The sequence below is a fragment of the Gossypium arboreum genome, chromosome 4 (genome assembly GCF_025698485.1).
Source record: "Gossypium arboreum isolate Shixiya-1 chromosome 4, ASM2569848v2, whole genome shotgun sequence".
NCBI classification, from domain to species: Eukaryota; Viridiplantae; Streptophyta; class Magnoliopsida; order Malvales; family Malvaceae; genus Gossypium; species Gossypium arboreum.
The window spans coordinates 83,919,042-83,937,370 of record NC_069073.1 but is presented as its reverse complement, the minus strand read 5'-3'; the positions used below and the strand labels follow the sequence as shown (position 1 = coordinate 83,937,370).

Genomic DNA, 18,329 nt, shown 5'->3' with positions numbered 1-18,329 from the left:
CATCGAAAGCTAATATAAGAGTGGTTGTGAAGCTGGCTTTAAATAGAGGGAACCATGAAGAGAGTAAATGTACCTTTCTTGGCTGATCCCTTTCGCTGTATGGCGTGCTCGTTTGGGTTGGGCGTCGGCTAAGAGTGCTCGGAGCGTGGATTAACTCCAGTCTCCTATCAGGTGTGTATTTATCACTACTCTTGTTGTTGGATGGCTACTTGGCCGCGATGGGACGAAAGGGGCATGTGGGCCCAATGGGCCTACGGGCCCAATTGGATAAGTTGTTTGATTGTGTAGTAAATATTGGACTAGGCTAGGTGAATCGCATATCTGTGGCTAGGTTTGGGCTAAAAGGGCCACACGAGTGTGGGCCCATTTGGTAGAGAATAGGCTTTAGGCCCATTCGTATTGTTATCCATGTTTAGAATACTTTAGTTTACCAATTCTTGAAATGCCCTCGACTTGTAAAATTACCAAAGTACTCTCGATTTGAATTACCGTTTTACCCTCGGGTTATAGAATTCTTGTTTTACCTCGATTTGTAAAATTACCGTTTTACCCTCGATTCTGTAATTACTGCTTTTACCCTCGGTTCTGAATTACTATTTTACCTCGATTTATAGAATTACCGTTTTACCCCAATTTACATAATTACCGCTTTTACCCCGATTTACATAATTATCGTTTTACCTCGATTTACTGTAATTACGCTTTTACCTCGATTTACTGAATTACCATTTTACCTCGATTTATAAATTCTTTGTTTCACCCTTGATTTACGAATTCTTGTTTTACCCTCGATTTACAAAATTACTAAAATACCCTTGGTTTGTGAAATTACCGCAATACCTCAATTTGTAAAACTACCAAAATACCTGTATGGTAAAATGACGAATATGCCCTTATGTTCCGTATGGTGATGTGCTTAGGATTTACATATATTGATATTGGATTAGTTAAGTTTGAGTGATGGTGGTGGTTATCGTGGCGATTGATTTTGGAAGCGTTTCAACTTCAACCCATAACAGTGTGTACTAACCTCTAAATAGCTTAGATTAATATTTCTTTGAAAAGTCAAAGCTTCATATTTTAGTGATTCGAGAATTAATATTTAGATCTATTTTCTACGCACGTTTAAGTTGGATTCTAACGGATATGGGGTAGGAAGGTATTTGGAATGTTCTTCAATGAGTAGATCTCTTGGTAAGTATTTGAACCTTCTTTCCATTTGTATCTTGTGGTTTAAGAAAAGTGAAAACCCTCTCACGACTAAGGCTAAAAGGGTTTTGGTGTTATTTGGTTTGTTGGTACTAGTGAGGATTAAAGGCTACCGATCGAGGAGTGTGTGAAAAGCTTGGATCATCGGAGTGACTAAATCTAGTCATCAACTTGGCAAAGGTATGAACCCAAGGGCCATTGTGGATGGTGGCGAATGTGTAAGTGATGATAATAGGTAGTTTTCGATTTGGTTTAATATTAACATGGTCTAATCTATAAGTGGTTGATTATAGGAGAAATCGCATAGGAGATCTCGTCAAGGAATATCGCAAATCGGTGTGTAACGAACCCTTTGTCATAGCTTAAAGCGATAAAATGTTTAAAAGCGAAATGCCAAATTCGGCATTTCGAGGACTTGTGAGCAATGAACGCTCACTAGTTAGTTAGAATCGATGAGGCGATGATCGAGAACGATGGAAACGGTAAGAATGTGATTTTGGCGTTCTTGGTAAGTTGGGCCTCGAGGGGTCAAGTGGGGCCCATTGGGCTTTCGGGCCCATTTGGGTAAAATTGGTAGAAAACGAAATATGTTAAATTGCATGTTAAGACTATTATCTTTATTATGGATATAGGCTAAATGGGCCTAGATGACAAAATCACCGAGTAGGGCCCATCGGGGTTTTTTGGCCCAATAACTCGTTTTAAGCTAAAAGTGGGCGTAATCACTTTGTATGCACCCATGAATTGTTTGTAATCGTTAATGAACATGGAAACCTTAATTTTTGGTAAAATTACAAGATTACCCTTATAATATGAAAATGACCGTTTTGCCCCTAGGTAAAAATAACCATTATACCCCTAGGGTTTATATATGAACTTAATGCATGGGATTTTGATAAACATGATATGTATGATATGCACATGACATGTATGATATGCACATGATATGTATGATATGCACACGATATGTTCATAAATGTATTGGGTTGGGTTTTTTATATGAATGGAGGAAGTGAAAAAGGGCTTATGCCCCAGTTATTAAAGGGCTTATGCCCAAGTTATCAAAAGGGCTTATGCCACAGTTATCAAAAGGGCTTATGCCCCAGTTATCAAAAGGGCTTACGCCCCAGTTATTAAAGGGCTTATGCCCCAGTTATAAAAAGGGCTTTTGCCCGATTATTAAAAGAGGCTAGGCCTCAGGTTATATGATAATGACTAAAATTTGCCGATGGAGAGTTATGGCGGGTGGGTCGAGTTAATCCCACGTGGTGTGTTGGTTGGTACGGTGGAGAGTAGCGGATGGTGGGTTGAGTAGTCTCCCAGATGGGTTTGCATTCTTTCATTGACATTATATGTGATATTGAAATGGGCCTATGGGCCATACCGCTTACTCCGTAAAGGCTTGCCCATAATATGAAATTTGAAAAGGCTTGACCCGGTGTTATGAAATATGAAATATGAAAAGGGCTATGGCCCAAGACATGTTTGAGATTGGATTTGGGCTCGGACCCAACATGTTGTTATTGTTTTGGGCTCTGAAAGGGCTTGTTGCACATGAGTTTCCAAACTCACCCCTTTCCTTAACCTTGCAGTGAGCCTTGATGTGGGGACTTGGGTGGAGGGATTCAGAGTGGCCACAGTGATTGTCTTTGGACTTTTAAATAAGCGTAGGTTTTCTTTAAATTTCCATTAAATATTATTTATTTTTGGGTTGTAATAAGGCCATTTTAACTTTCCTTTTATTTCTTTTCGGGATTACTTTAATTTTAATAACTTTAAACCTGGTTGATAATTATTCAAATGGGCTAGACTTAGGACATGTTTTCAAAATGATACTTGTTTTCAAAATATCTCAACACGACGATTAATCGATTTATCAAAGACGTCCACTTAAACAAATTTAAACTCGATATGACAAAGTGTGGCTATGGTTGTGGGCATGTCTAGGATTGAATCCAATTAAAGAGCTTGGTACTTAAGCGGCCTTCATGGCTCACCTCTTCTATCTCGGATACCTACCTGGTGCCTAGCTTCCATACACTTTGTTAACTCAACAAAATATATGGTTTTAAAACACTAAAAACGGAACGTGGGTTTTCAACTCCAATGTGGCACGTCAGATTCGGCCATAACGTCTGGGCCGGGTTTGGGGTGTTACATGCTACTGAAACCCTAGAAAAGCCTTTTAAAAGACTAAAACTGTAGTTAGACGTCGATTCTATGAAAACCATCTCTGAATTACTATTTGAATCATAAAACATCTGTAATAATCACTGGAATGCTAAAATTAATGCATAAAATTCATAATCAGATTATACGATATGATTATGCGAGCAGCTCGAGGTAGAGGCCGTGGACGAGGCCGAGGAAGAGCTCGAGCGGGATCTTTGTCTTCAGGACATATTCCAGCTGCAGAAGCACCGGTACCTTCGGCAACGGAAGTGGAATCTCATGATCATAGTGCCGGGGATGACGCCCTGTCGCAGGCAATGCTTCGAGTTCTGGAAAGGGTTGTCGGGGCAAGTTCGGGCAACGAAATTCAAGGGTCGATTTCTAAACGACTCCGGGCTAATGGAGCAGAGATCTTTAGGGGCGTATCTAGTGTAGCCCCGAATGTGGCGGAATATTGGTTGGAGGCCACGGAACGAATTATGGATGACTTGGACTGTTCTGTGGAGCAGAAGCTGAAGGGGGCCGTATCGTTGTTGCGAGATGAGGCTTATCAGTGGTGGCTCACCGTGAGGGATGGAACCCCAGCTGATAGGGTTACTTGGGAGTTGTTTAAGACAGCCTTTAAAGGAAAGTACGTCGGGGCAAGTTATGTGGACGCCCAGAGGGAAAGAATTCCTGAATCTAGTCCAAGGAGGCAAAACTGCTATTTGAGTATGAGGTTTGAATTTCGAGGTGAGTAGGTATCTGTGGGAATAGTTGCTACGGAGTATGAGCGTAGCGTTCGCTTTGAGGATGGACTCAGAGATGATCTTAAGGTGCTGATTACTCCGCAGAGGGAGCGTGACTTCGCGGTTCTGGTGGAAAAAGCTAAGATCGCTGAGGAGGTAAAGCGTACTGAGAGGCAGAACCTTGAGAAAGATCGAAACTATTTTCGGAGGGATTCTGGACCTTTGGGTGGAGCAAACAAGAATACCAAAAGGGCGAGAGTAGAGGAGCCAGTTCGAGCCGTTCCGATGAATGTGGTTAGACCGCCAATCTATGGGGACTGTGGTAAGGTACACCTGGGTGAGTGTAGGAAATGTTCGGTGCTTGTTTCCGATCTGAGATCTATGGAGCATGAGTTAAGGATCTGCCCACGAGAGTCGATCGAGCTCAGTTCTTTGTCTGAGGGTTGTTCAACCCATGAGAGGTGGACCACAACCACCGAGAGGACGTGGACAAGGTAGGGACAGAAATGGGAATGGAAATGGTCGAGGTCGAGGCGCTGGCGGGAGCGAAATCTTGAGGCTCGACGGCCCGGCGTTGGTGTATGCAAATCGTCGTCGAGAGGAGGCGGCCTTTTGATGTCATAACTGGTACGTTCTTAGTTTCTAATATGCCGTATACTACCTTGGTGGATATTGGATCTACTCATTCTTATGTTGCGTGTGCCATATCTGGGTCTTTGGGAGTGCATTCTGAGAAGATAGTGAGTGGGGTATCTGTGCTAAGTCCCTTGGGTCAATCGGTTAGGGTAGACAAGCTGTATAAGGATGTACCCTTAGAAACTCAAGGTAGGATCTTTCCTGGCGATCTAATGGAGTTACCGTTTGGAGAATTTGACATCATTCTGGGAATGGACTGGCTTGTTAAGCATAAGGCGACTCTGGACTGTGCTGCTAAGTGAATGGTGCTAAGGACCACGGAAGGGGATGAGGTTATGGTGATAGGTGAGCGAAGGGACTATTTGTCTAATGTGATATCGGCATTGAGGGCTGAAAAGTGGATTCAGAAAGGGTGTGAGGCCTATTTGGCATTTGTAAGTCAAACAGATGTAGAAGGGCTGACAGTGGATAAGGTTAGAACTGTAAAAGAGTTCCAAGATGTCTTTCCGGAGGAGCTTCTGGGAGTGCCTCCAAATCGGGAAGTTGAATTTGGAATCGACCTATTGCCTGGGACAGCACCAGTGTCCATTGCACCATATAGGATGGCACCAAAGGAGTTAGTGGAGTTAAAGGCGCAAATTCAAGAATTGTTGGATAGGGGCTTTATTAGGCCAAGTGTGTCTCCATGGGGAGCACCGGTACTATTCGTGAAGAAGAAGGATGGGACGATGCGCATGTGCATTGACTATCGCTAGTTGAACAAACTGACGATTAAGAATAAGTACCTTCTGCCAAGGATTGACGATCTATTCGACCAGCTTAAAGGAGCTTCTGTATTTTCCAAGATTGATCTTCGATCTGGGTATCATCAGTTAAGGGTCAAGGAGGCAGATATTCATAAGACAGCATTTAGGACTCGTTATGGTCATTATGAGTTTCTGGTTATGCCATTTGGACTAACAAACGCTCCTGCAGCATTTATGGATCTGATGAATTGTGTGTTCCAACCATTTCTAGATCGGTTCGTGGTCATCTTTATTGACGATATTTTGGTATATTCTGAGATCGAAGCAAAACATGATGAGCATCTCCGCACTGTGTTACAAGTGTTAAGGGAGAAAGAACTTTATGCGAAGTTCAACAAGTGTGAGTTCTGGTTGAGGGAGGTAACCTTTTTGGGGCATGTGGTCTCTGCAGAGGGGATTAGAGTGGATCCTCGAAAGATTGAAGCAATTTTGGAATGGAAGCCACCTAGGTCGGTTTCAGAAATTTAAAGTTTCCTAGGATTGGCAGGTTACTACAGAAAGTTTGTGGAAGGTTTTTCTGTGATGGCAGCACCTCTCACAAAACTTATAAGGAAAGGAGTACCGTTTGTTTGGATGGAGAAGCGACAAGAAGCTTTTGAGAGGTTGAAGAAAGTTCGATCAAGCACTGTGTTAATTCAACCGAGTCTGGAAAAGATTTTATCAGTGTATGTGATGCATCACACGTAGGTTTGGGTTGTGTGTTGATGCAAGAGGGTAAGGTGGTTGCTTATGCGTCTCGACAACTTAAGCCTCACGAAGGGAACTATCCTACTCATGATTTGGAGTTAGCAGCAGTGATCTTTGCACTTAAAATCTAGAGACACTACTTGTATGGGGAAAGGTGTATTATATACACAGATCATAAGAGTCTCAAGTATTTGCTAACTCAGAAGGAACTGAACCTTAGGCAAAGGAGATGGATTGAGTTGCTTAAGGATTATGATTGTTCAATCGAATATCACCCAGGCAAGGCTAATGTGGTGGCCGATGCTCTAAGTCGTAGAGCTGTATCTGATCTGAGAGCAATGTTTGCTCATCTAAGTCTGTTTGACGATGGAAGTCATTGGTTGAATTACATGTAAGGCCAACTGGGTGGATCGATTAAAGAGAAGCGGTTGAAAGATGAGTCTTTGGTCCCTCGTTTTCAACAAGTTAAGGAAGGAAGCTTCGAGTTTGGGATAAATGATGAAGGGGTTCGTGTTTCGAGGAAGAATTTGTGTTCAAGGACTCGACTTGATCTGATCAATTTTGAAGGAAGCCCATGGGGACTTTGTGCCATGCATCCCGGAGAGAATAAGTTGTACCATGACTTGCGAGAAGCTGTATTGGTGGCTGGACTTAGCGAGAGGTAATCGAATTTGTGGGAAATGTCGACATGCCGCCAGGTGAAAGTGAGCATCGCTTACCTTCGGATTATTGCAACCAGTAAAAATACCACTTTGGAAGTGGGAGAGGGTAGCCATGGACTTTGTGAGTGGGCTACCCTTGTCACCATCGAAGAAAGACTTGATATGGGTGATTGTGGATAGGTTGACCAAGTCGGCTCATTTTATACTGTTCAATGACTTTTCTCTTCAGAAGTTAGCCAAGTTGTATGTGGCGGAGATTGTGCGACTGCATGGAGTTCCAGTTTCGATTATCTCTGATCGGGATCCTAGATTCACATCTCGATTTTGGCAAAATTTGCATGAGGCGTTGGGAACGCGATTGAACTTTAGTACGGCTTTCCATCCCCAAATTGATGGTCAATCGGAAAGAGTTATTCAGATTCTGGAAGACATGTTGAGGGGATGTGTTATTGATTTCCGAGGTAGTTGGGAGGATTACTTGCCTTTGGCAGAGTTTGCATACAACAATAGTTATCAGTCGAGTATTCGAATGGCACCTTATGTAGCACTGTATGGGCGAAGGTGTCGAACACCTAGTTGTTGGACTAAACTGGGGGAGCGACAAGTTCTTGGACCTGAGTTGGTGGCAGATACCTAGGATAAGGTCAAGTTAATTAGAGATCGGTTAAAGGAAGCGTCTGATAGGCAAAAGTCATATGCAGATCTGAAGCGTAAGGAGATTGAATACTCAGTGGGTGATATGGTCTTCTTGAAGGTTTCACCTTAGAAGAAGATACTAAGGTTTGGCAAGAAGGGCAAGTTGAGTCTGCGGTTCATTGGCCTTTATCGGGTTTTGAAGCGAGTAGGCCCAGTGGCTTATCAGTTGGAATTGCCTCCAGAGCTAGACAGGATTCACGATGTTTTTCACGTCTCCATGTTAAGGCGTTATCGTTCTGACCCTACTCATGTCGTGCCGGTTGCAGAAATTGAGGTGCGAACTGATTTGACCTTTGAGGAGGAGCCTATACAAATATTGGATCAAGACGTTAAGGTTCTGAGGAGGAAATCGGTACCATTAGTGAAAGTGCTTTGGCGTAACCATGGCAGAGAATAAGCTACTTGGGAGCCAGAAGAGGCAATGCAACAACAATATCCTCATCTATTCGGATCAGGTAAATTTTGAGGACGAAATTTCTTTAAGAAAGGTAAAGTTGTAACGCCCCAATTTTCAAGAATTATGTAAAAGTTGTAAAATTTAAAATTCTGTGTTCTATTTGTTATGTGTAGGATTAATCATGTTGGTGGGCCTCTAGAAGGCCCAAGCTTAGGATAAAACCCGGTAGTTTTAATTAAATTTAATTCTATAAGAGAAAGGGGTTCTGATAAATTGGGCTTTTAGGAATTATTTGTGAAAAATGGATCACAAGGAAGCAAGTGGTAAAGTGGTATGTGATGCCACTGGGAAGGATGTAGTGGCGTGTGGAAGCTTGGGGAGGACCCAGGTTCAAGTCACAATGACAGCAAATTAAGTGATTAATTTTTATGTACAGGACAAGGAAGTAGTGGAACTGAAATAAAAGTTTGTCAGGAAGAGTTTAAAAGGGTAAGGGGATTGAATAAGGATAGAGATAAGGGAGGAAATCTAGGCGCTGATTAAGGTGAGCTGTGTTGGCCGAATTTTGGACTCTTGAAGAGCAAGAGGTGGCCGGCCAAGGGTTTCTTTAGGGGGTAAATTCGGCTAGGTTAAAATGCCAGTATAAATTCGGCGATAGGGAGGGAGTTGTGCCGTTTGCTGCTTTTCTCACCTTCTCCCTTTAGCCATTTTTGCTTTCTTCTTATTCTCTTTCTCCATAGCCGAACCTTTCAAACCTCTTGTCCATCTCCACCCTACTCTACATCACTTTCCTCCATTAATTTTCTTAGACTAAAGCCGAACCTCAAATCTCAAAATCCAAAGCTATATTCTTGTGCCGTTTTTCCAAAGCCATATTCCTCAATATGTTTTCCTTTTGACCAACATTCCTCTCCTCTAAACCCCTAGCATCCGTCGACAACATTACCCGTGGTTATAGCCTCATATCATTATTTTCTATATCACCTAGAAAAGCGAAACTACTATAGAGTTAGGGACTTGTAGCGAAACTTCAAAGCTTCTAGATTCAAGTTTTACCATCGTTTAAAGGTTGAATCGCATCGATCTACGTGGAAAGCGTGAAGGAATAAGTGGTAAGTGCTCATCACTCCGAATCTAGTCTTATTTTTCAAGTTAGGAAAAGTCAAGTCCCTAAAATCTAGGGAGGCTATCGATTTGGGCATAGGGCGTAAAGGGTCTTTAACCGATGATTTATTTTGATGATTAGTGTCTTCTCAAGGGTTGGATCAAGGCTTGGATCTTTGGAGCTATCGGACTTGGATCTAGCCATCGGATTTCGCAAGAAGGTAAAGTTTTAAAGGCTTTTAGGAATGAGTCGAATATGGGTAAGTAATTATGGAGATTAGTGTTGTGATTTGCAATCTAAGAATTGTAGCAACGTAATTGTAGGTAGTTCATGCGTGGATCTTGTTAGCAAGTCGTCACAAATCAGGTGTGTAACTGACACCCTTTCATAGGCTAGATCGGCAAAAGCGAAAAGTCAAATACCAAAAATTGGTATTTTGGGCGCTATGTGTCGAATGCTCGTGAGACGTATGGGTAATTATTACTGGTATTCGAAGTGATAAACCGTAGTGCAGCGATTTCGTGCGTTTTGATATTTTGGGCTTAATGGGCCAAAACTGGGTTAATGGGCCAACGGGCCCAATTTGGTAAGAACGCTCGGTAAGTGTTTCTGGCTAAACGTAATAGCTACGATATGCATGAAAACCTTAGAAATAGTTAGATTTACTAGAATACCCCAATGTATGCAAAATTACCATTATACCCCTATGTATGCTAAATGACCTTTATACCCCTAGGGTTAATTTTGTCTGAAAAGCATGATGAATTAAATCTGTATGATGCATGCCATGAATGTATATCTGTTGCATGGGGACATGGGTTATATTATGGAGGAAGCGTCCTGGTGGCTATGCCACAAATTTTCTATTCTGGTGGCACTGCCACAAAATATCTGTATCTGGTGACTCTGTCACATTTTACAGATCTGGCGACCATCTTGCATATTTCTGTGGCGTGTAGCAGTTGGGTGGGTCGAGTAGTCTCCCCACATGGTGAAAGGATGGTATGGGGGTGTATGTGGTTGGATATGGTTGGGTTTTTGCATAAGCATGATATATCTGTTTGGTCTGTTCTGGGCCTACGGGCTTTATTCTGATATCTGTTCTGGGCTGAGGACAACTTATTCTGTCTCTGTGGTTTGAACTGATTTAGGCTATGGTTGGGTTGAATTACACACTGAGTTTTCCAAAACTCACCCCTTATTTTCACCCTCGCAGGTAATCCTCAACCATAGTGGGCTTGAAGCTGTGAGGGATTTGGACTGGCCACATGTTTCTACGAACCTGGTTTCTTTCTGGTGAGCTGGACGTCCTTTTAATTTCATCTATGGTTTTGGGTTTTAAGTGTAATAAGGCCTTTTAATTATTTTTATGGTTTTGTTTTACTTTTATTATTTTATTTTACTATGGTGAAAAAAACTATGATGACTAAGGAAAATGGGTTAGCTTTAGGACGCGTTTTCAAAAACATTAAGGGATTTCAAAATAACACGTTTACAAGTAAAACTTCCGCTAAACAAACGTTTTCAAACTTAATCATTTTCTTAAGATAGACATAACCAAATGGTTTTCTCAAAATTACACGAGTCGTTAGGGTGTGGCAATGGTGGTGTGCATGTCTAGGATTGGATCCGAAGGGAGCTTGGTACTTAAGCAGTCCGACGGACTCACCTCCTCTTCTTCCTGGTTTCCTACCTGGTGCACAGCTTCTATTCACCTTAACCTGCTTTAAAAAGTATCTTTTACAACCCCAACTAAGTTTTCCAAACTAAGTAAAATGGAACGTTTTGAATGCATCAATGTGCCGCACCGGATTCGGTCATAACGTCTAGGCCGGGTTTGGGGTGTTACAATTCAATGTGACCCAAAAATCATACCCTGGCAAAATTATGTTTTTGCCCCTAAATTTTGTCATATTTACACTTTTTCGCTTTGGCTCGTAAAATTATTTTTATTCAATTTCTTTAACATACAAGCCTAGCCTAACCATTTTCATAACTATAAAATCCTACAATTTCCATTAAAACACACTTTTACTACATATTTTATAACTTTTACAATTTAGTCATTTTAGACGTTTTCACCGAAAATCACTTAGTAAAAGTCGTTTCTTACACATCAAACTTTCATAATCTACCATAAAACATCAAAACACATGCATGTCACACATGGGTAAATTTTTAAACATCAACCCTAGCTCAAATAAATGGTATAAATAGATAGATCTTGTTACGAGGATTTCAAAGACGTAAATATCATTAAAAACGGGGCTAGGACCGACTTACAATCAAGCTTGGAAGCTTGAAAAACCCTAGCCATGGTTTCTCCATGCAAGTTTCGGCCAATGGGTTGAAAATGGATAAAAATTGGCTTTTAGTTTTGTTTTTAATTCATTTTAATAACTAAATGACCAAAATGCCCTTAATGAAAAACTTTGGAAACATGCCTAACCATGTCCATTTTTGTCCACCAACTTAATGAATGGTCTAATTATATAAGGATTTCCAACTTAAAATTTCATAACAATTGGACACCTCTGACATGTAGAACTCAACTTTTGTACTTTTTACAATTTAGTCCTTTTAACTAAATTGAGTGCCCAATCGTAAAAATTTTCGAACGAGATTTTCACGAAATCATTCTGCGAAATTGTAGACCATAAAAACATAATAAAAAGAAATTTTCTTACATCGAATTTGTGGTCTCAAAACTACTGTTCCGACTAGGCCCAAAATCGGGCTGTTACAACTCTCTCCCCTTTAGGGATTTTAGTCCCCGAAAATCTTATCAGAGGATGTTGCTTCCAACTCTTACAAATCACTTTCACTAATTTCTCAGAATCACAAATCGATTTCACCTCGTATATCTCTTTCCAATAAGCTCTAAACTTTAGAACACAGTGTTGGAACATATTGTCAAAATTCTAAATTACTCTCTCAAGAACACATAGCTCAGTTGATCTGTCAATTAAGAACTCTGTACATACTGAACAATCATGCAAATTTTTGCCAAACAATCGACCACAATCCAAATAACATCTCCCTTTTTGGAGAGAATGACAATCCTGATACGAAATCTATAGTAACTCTATCTCATTATTACTCTCGCACAATCACTGACTGTATTAGTCTTGAATACACTTGATTTTCGACTCTTATCTATTAACTTATTGCCATTTGAATATGGATTCTAAAATATCATGTAGCATACGCAATCACTAGCACATCTACTTATATACTGTACATTTTATTACTTTTGGATGAACAGACGTGCTACTACTGAGCCTCGTACAAAAATTTTTACATAGACTATGGATTACTATACGCAAATTCTATCTCGAAATAACAATAATAACAGGAGTCACGTCTGACCTGAAATTCAACATCAGAAGTAAATTCACTCTGAACTCATTTAGATTACCATTCACTATCACATTTTTAAGCTTCTCGGTTTTGCAAGGAAAACCTCGCTTTAGCATTTAATATAGCTAGAATTAGACCATCATCAAATAATGTCAATCAAGTAACCAGTACTCACAGAATAAAAAAAGATTTTCCATCCAGGCATCTATAGCTATAACTGCTTTCTTAGAGATTAAATCAATAAATTACTCGAAATATTTCATTATCACAAGCCATTGACACTGTCTTATATTTCAGATCTTTCTAGGACATTCAATACTTTAACTTTTTGGACCAAAAAAACCGTGACATTTCCTGTCGAACACACGAAGTCATCCAATTCTCAACACAGCTATAATAGCGGTCGTCTTTAAATCACCAGTCTAACAGTTCTTTTTAATGTGACATTAACCGTCTGAAAGTACAAACTACCCCTTTACATTCTTGTATTAAAGCACATTCCAATCTGTTCAATAGTGCATCACAAAAAAATCACAAATTCTTTTGGTTAACAATACCTTCAACTATTTGGAACTTTACTAACAAGAATCTGACCATTCAAACTTTCATAAATACGATATCCTTTCAAAATTCTCTTAACATGCTAATCAAAGATCTTTTCAACTGTATTAGTTCGAGGAAACAAGTATACTACTTGAACTCATCGACTTTATTCAAATTCATTTCAGGAAAGAAAACTACTATACAATTTAAGCTCCTACTCTCACCATTAATACTTTTGCTAATCTCAATTTCTTTCATGAAAATTACAGAAAATCCAGATACCAGAATTACCATAGTCCTATAATCGATTCAAAAATACAACCATGATAGACATAGTTATCACAAACCAAAACACACACTTTAAAGATGAGTTATGATTGATAATTTATGGAATAAGGATGGTAAGAAAATCGAGAATAAAGAAATCCATGATACGATACCATACCAGAAATTCTAGAACATAACTCATAAGGAAATAAGAATGAAGATCTAGATAATTTCTCAGAGAAAACTAGAAGAAAACAATACTTACCAGCTCTGGAATCCCATCGTAGCAAAGATAATACACTTTCTAAACATGCATATAAGACAGAACATCATCCAGTAGATATAGGACAATAATCTCACATAAGTTTTCACCATCAACTTTTATTCCAAACATACTAGAATAGAGTCCCGAAGAGAGAGATAAAATAATACTGATCATAAACCAACCAGGCCAATAGGACTTTTGTCTAACATCATAGTTAGCTAGCATTCTCACAACATAAGAACTCCATCAAAAACTGAACAATCACACACATGTCTCTGAGGATAAAAGAATATATAGAATACTCAAAAGAGATCATTGTAATCCATTCAACCATAATTGTTATACTCAGACATCTTTACAATTCAAACATCATTTCTCTGACTAATTCTATTATCATGAACCCCGTATTATTCCATTCACTAACAAAAATCAATTCAGAAGAAATTTTTAGTAAACACATCTTTAGACTCCATACCTAATTAAGTCGATTAGCTGAGACTAACTTCTTCTTTACCAGTGACATTGTATAATCTGTATAATCTTTAAAACATTCTGATATTTCTTCCAAAACTGTTTTCACTTTCCACCCTATTCTCATCTCTGTATGAATTACTAATTATTTCACCACTGGACTCTTTAGTTTTACACTTGTTGACTTATTCAACATGATTCTCGTGAATTTTCATTATTAAGCAACACTGGTAACGTAAAGCCTCTAACTTGACTCTCATAAATACACACATATAACTTTACATTCATCATCAATATAATATCATCATAATCACATAATTCACTCCTAGCAAATTAATATACTTATTTATTTTACAAATATTTTCTGTCATCCACAATTTCAAATGATGAAGTTACTTAATTACATTCAACATCAATATCTAATTAAATTCCAACATTTAACTTTAGTATCACTTACCAACACTTGTCAAATTAGAGAACGACTTACGGGTTCGAGTACGACGTTTACTTGACACCATAGTCCAACTATGGCCTTACACATATTTTGCCATGGCCCTGCCAGGGTCTTACACGTATCACAATGTTATAACCCGGTTATGGTCTTTTCACTAGAATGTCATAGCTCGGCTATGGTCTTACATTCCATACTTTGCCATGGTCTAACCATGGTCTTATCCGTCAACTCATCATTGAACAAACATACTTATTTCCTGCGTTCTACTCAATTTCATCTTCTAATTCAATTTTCATTCTATTATAAAATTCATGGTTCAATAAAAAAGACATAAAACAAAACATTATATTATCTCTAATTGAACAATTAAACATAAGATTCAAGCATATGAACACACTGATCACACTTATTCAAACAAGTGTACATAAACACACATTCTGTCAATTTGTGTAAGTGTACTTATCATAGTCACTTAATCGAATATTGCCTTTTTTTTAACAACTTCTTCTCTATGCCAATTTTGATAGGGGAACAATTGTCCCATCTAGTACCTCGATTTATGGGTATACTTTTGGGTGTGCCATTGCAGGTCGAATACCTCTTTCAATCATTCGCAGTACCACGTTTTGATATTTATCAAGGGGCTGTTATCCAATTTCGTCAACAGTTTTAGTGGGCTAGACCACGCTCGTTCAATCAAGGTAGGTATCAGTGATTATTACAGTTTAAGTATTAGAAAGGGATGCATAATCTTGTTGATTAATGGACTGATTGAGTGCCTTGCTTGGGTATAGGTTTTGTGCTCGAGGGTTTCTGCGCCCTTTCGCTAGCAAGGTGTGTAACTGTACACCGAAACCTATCTCTGTGAACCGAGCTCATGAAACGTGGGCGTACGACAAGGAAGGCCCCTATGAGAGAATTCATGGGCTTAAGTGGGCCACTTGGGCCACAAAATGGGCCGAATAGGCCCAATAGGCCTGTGGGCCCGCTTGTGTCAAATCAACAACTAAGTGAAATATGGTTAGGCTTGTCATGTTGCGTACATGGCATAGGCCATTCTGGGCCACGTTGGGCCAGACTGGGTCGTGTGGGCCCAATGGGCTTGTGGGCCTACACGGATAAAATATATGTTATGTGGTAAGTTTTGGACTGGGCTACGTCGTTCGTGCAGTTGTGAATAGTTCTGGGTAAAGTAGGTTGTATAGGCCCAATGGGCCAGTGGGCCCGCGTGGGTAAATTTCGCTATAAGTGGGAAGTAGATAGGCTTGTCATGTCGTGCAATGACCTAGGTTGTTTTGGGCCTCGATGAGCCGAAATGGGTTGTGTGGGCCCAATGGGCTGTGGGCCCACACGGATAAAATCTGCGGTAAGTAACTATTAATGAATCGGGCTATGGTGTACACATAGCTGTATCTAAATTTGGGCTAAATGGGCTACACGAGCATGTGGGCCCACTTGGGCTGAGAAATAGGCCTTAGGCCCACTTGCACCGTTATGTCTGTTTAGATTACTTAAGTCGCTCGAAGCGACGGTGGACCTTCTGTTAGGTTGTTAAGACCTCGGTTTATAAAATTACCTAAATACCCTTAGATTATAAAATTACTGAAATACCCTCGATTTGTAAAATTACTAAAATACCCCCGATTTGTAAAATTACCGAACTACCCTCGATTTGTAAAATTATCGATCTACCCCCAGATTGTAAAATTATCGAAATACCCTCGGTTTGTAAAATTACCGAAATACCTTTGCAGTGTAAAATTATCAAAATGCCCCTGTAAGGTAAAATGATTGTTTTGCCCTTGTGGGTAAATGACCGGCTTAGACTATGAATTTGACTGATTTGACTGTGATTGTATGACTGTGTTTTAACTAACTTGACTGTGGTTGTAAAACTGATACACTTTTAATATATGTTTAAATGACTGTTACGGAGCATGGTCGCTCTGCATACACGTGTTATGATTGAGCATGACATACACGACATATTGCATGGGGTTGGGACATTGATATGGAGGAAGTACTGTTTTGATAGGGCCGTACCAGTCGCACAAGACGGCTGTGGATCCAATATTAACTGTGGACGACGGACGGCCTAATGTCGCGTAATCTGATTATGGCTCTGTGCCAACCTAAAAATGGCTCTGTGCCATCTTGACTATGGCTTTGTGCCAAACGTATTTACCAGTGGCTATGTGCCTAATATACTTATTGATGAAACTGTGTCGATTACATTTACCCAAGGCTGTGTGCCGATTATATTACTGTCGCTGATGGCTATGTGCCAAACATAATATAGTTACCGATGGCTTTGTCCCAATTATAATACCGCTACTGAAGGCTTAGAGTCATATATATACTAGCAGCTTTGCTGCGATTTCAGTTATTGCCGCAATCGATGCTAACATTGGTGTGCTGGGTGGGTGGGTTGATTTTATCCGCACGTAAGTGTAGGGTTGGTACGGGTGGTGTGTTTGCTGGATCGGGGTGGGATGCATCCTCATACTGTTGTATATCTGTATATGAGATCTATCACTATATTGGGCTTAGGCCCACTTATTCTATTATTGATTTGGGCTAGGCCTAATTGATTCTATTATGGGCTGTGACCCAAATGATATTATAGTGGGCTTCGGCCCACGTATGCTCTGAATCGGATTGTCTTTATTCTTTGTTAAAGGGCTTTGGCCTGCATCGCTTCAGCTTTCTATTTTTGTATCTTGATGCTACTCTAGTAAGGGATTACACTGAGTTTTCATAAACTCACCCGATTTATTAACTGTGCAGGTAATCCCCAGCATTAGGAGGATCGGTGCTGCGAGGGACTCGAAGATGGCCACACGACTGCCTTTGGATTTTATTTATGTTTTAGATTCCGTTTTGGGTTTTCAACTTTTGTAATAAGGCCTCTTAAAGTTTCTGGATTTTAAATTTGGGTTTTATTTACTTCAATTTATAACTTCTTTTAAACAACACTACGTTTCTGCAACATTCTCGGAACAGTTTCGTAACTTAGTTTTTAACATCACGTTTTCGTAAATCAGTTACTTTTAAAATTAGCTTCCGCAACTTAAAAGAAATTTTAGGAATAGAGTTAATAACTTTTCAATGTACCACTTTATAAAATAAATTAACGTAACTGGGATTTTACTCAAGTTTTCAAATAAGAAGAGTTTTCAATGAAAACATGGTTTTCGAAAAACACTTCAATATGACACGTCAAATTCGGGCCTAACTTCTAACCCGGGGTTGGGGTGTTACACACACGCATAATCATATGATCAATATAAGCCATTGTTTATGACTATATACAAATTGGACCATAACCATTATAAGCTAACACATTTGGCCATATTAACAATAACATAATTAATCAATAGACCAAGTCCCTATACATGCCATAAACTTAAAATAGTTACATTCACTTATACCCAAATGATAACTTGATAGTGTGATAGCATCTCCGGCGAACTCCAACCTGAGATAGCTAAATTAACCTAAAAGAGATAGGAAAGGAAGGGGAGTAAGCAATAAAGCTTAGTAAGTTCATACGCAAATAATAAACAACTATTAACATTTATTTACTTTATCCATCCATAAGAATACTATTATTACAATTTGCGTTAAATCTCAAGATTACCACTTATTCATTCATAGTGCTTACTCTTTTAACTTATAAACACCATTTACAAGCCTTGGCATTAGCCTAGCCACCATAGTCTCCCCATTATAACATATCGTATTATTTAATAAGTTATTTCCATCCTCCTAATCACATGCACAATATTTATGAGTAATCATAATTTCAACATATAGTTCAACCACCTTTCACTTGTCTAAGCTCGTATCTTACTATATTCTCATAATGACT

The 18,329-nt window shown here is 39.5% G+C and overlaps 1 long non-coding RNA gene across 1 annotated transcript; it reads left to right on the top strand.

Moving 5' to 3' along the window:
• The first annotated feature begins 10,363 nt into the window (after positions 1-10,363).
• LOC128291750 (uncharacterized) lies at positions 10,364-17,389 on the top strand. The gene is made up of 2 exons (XR_008281579.1): positions 10,364-10,394; positions 17,246-17,389. It is a non-coding gene; the product is annotated as an uncharacterized LOC128291750 (long non-coding RNA).
• The last annotated feature ends 940 nt before the right edge of the window (positions 17,390-18,329 follow it).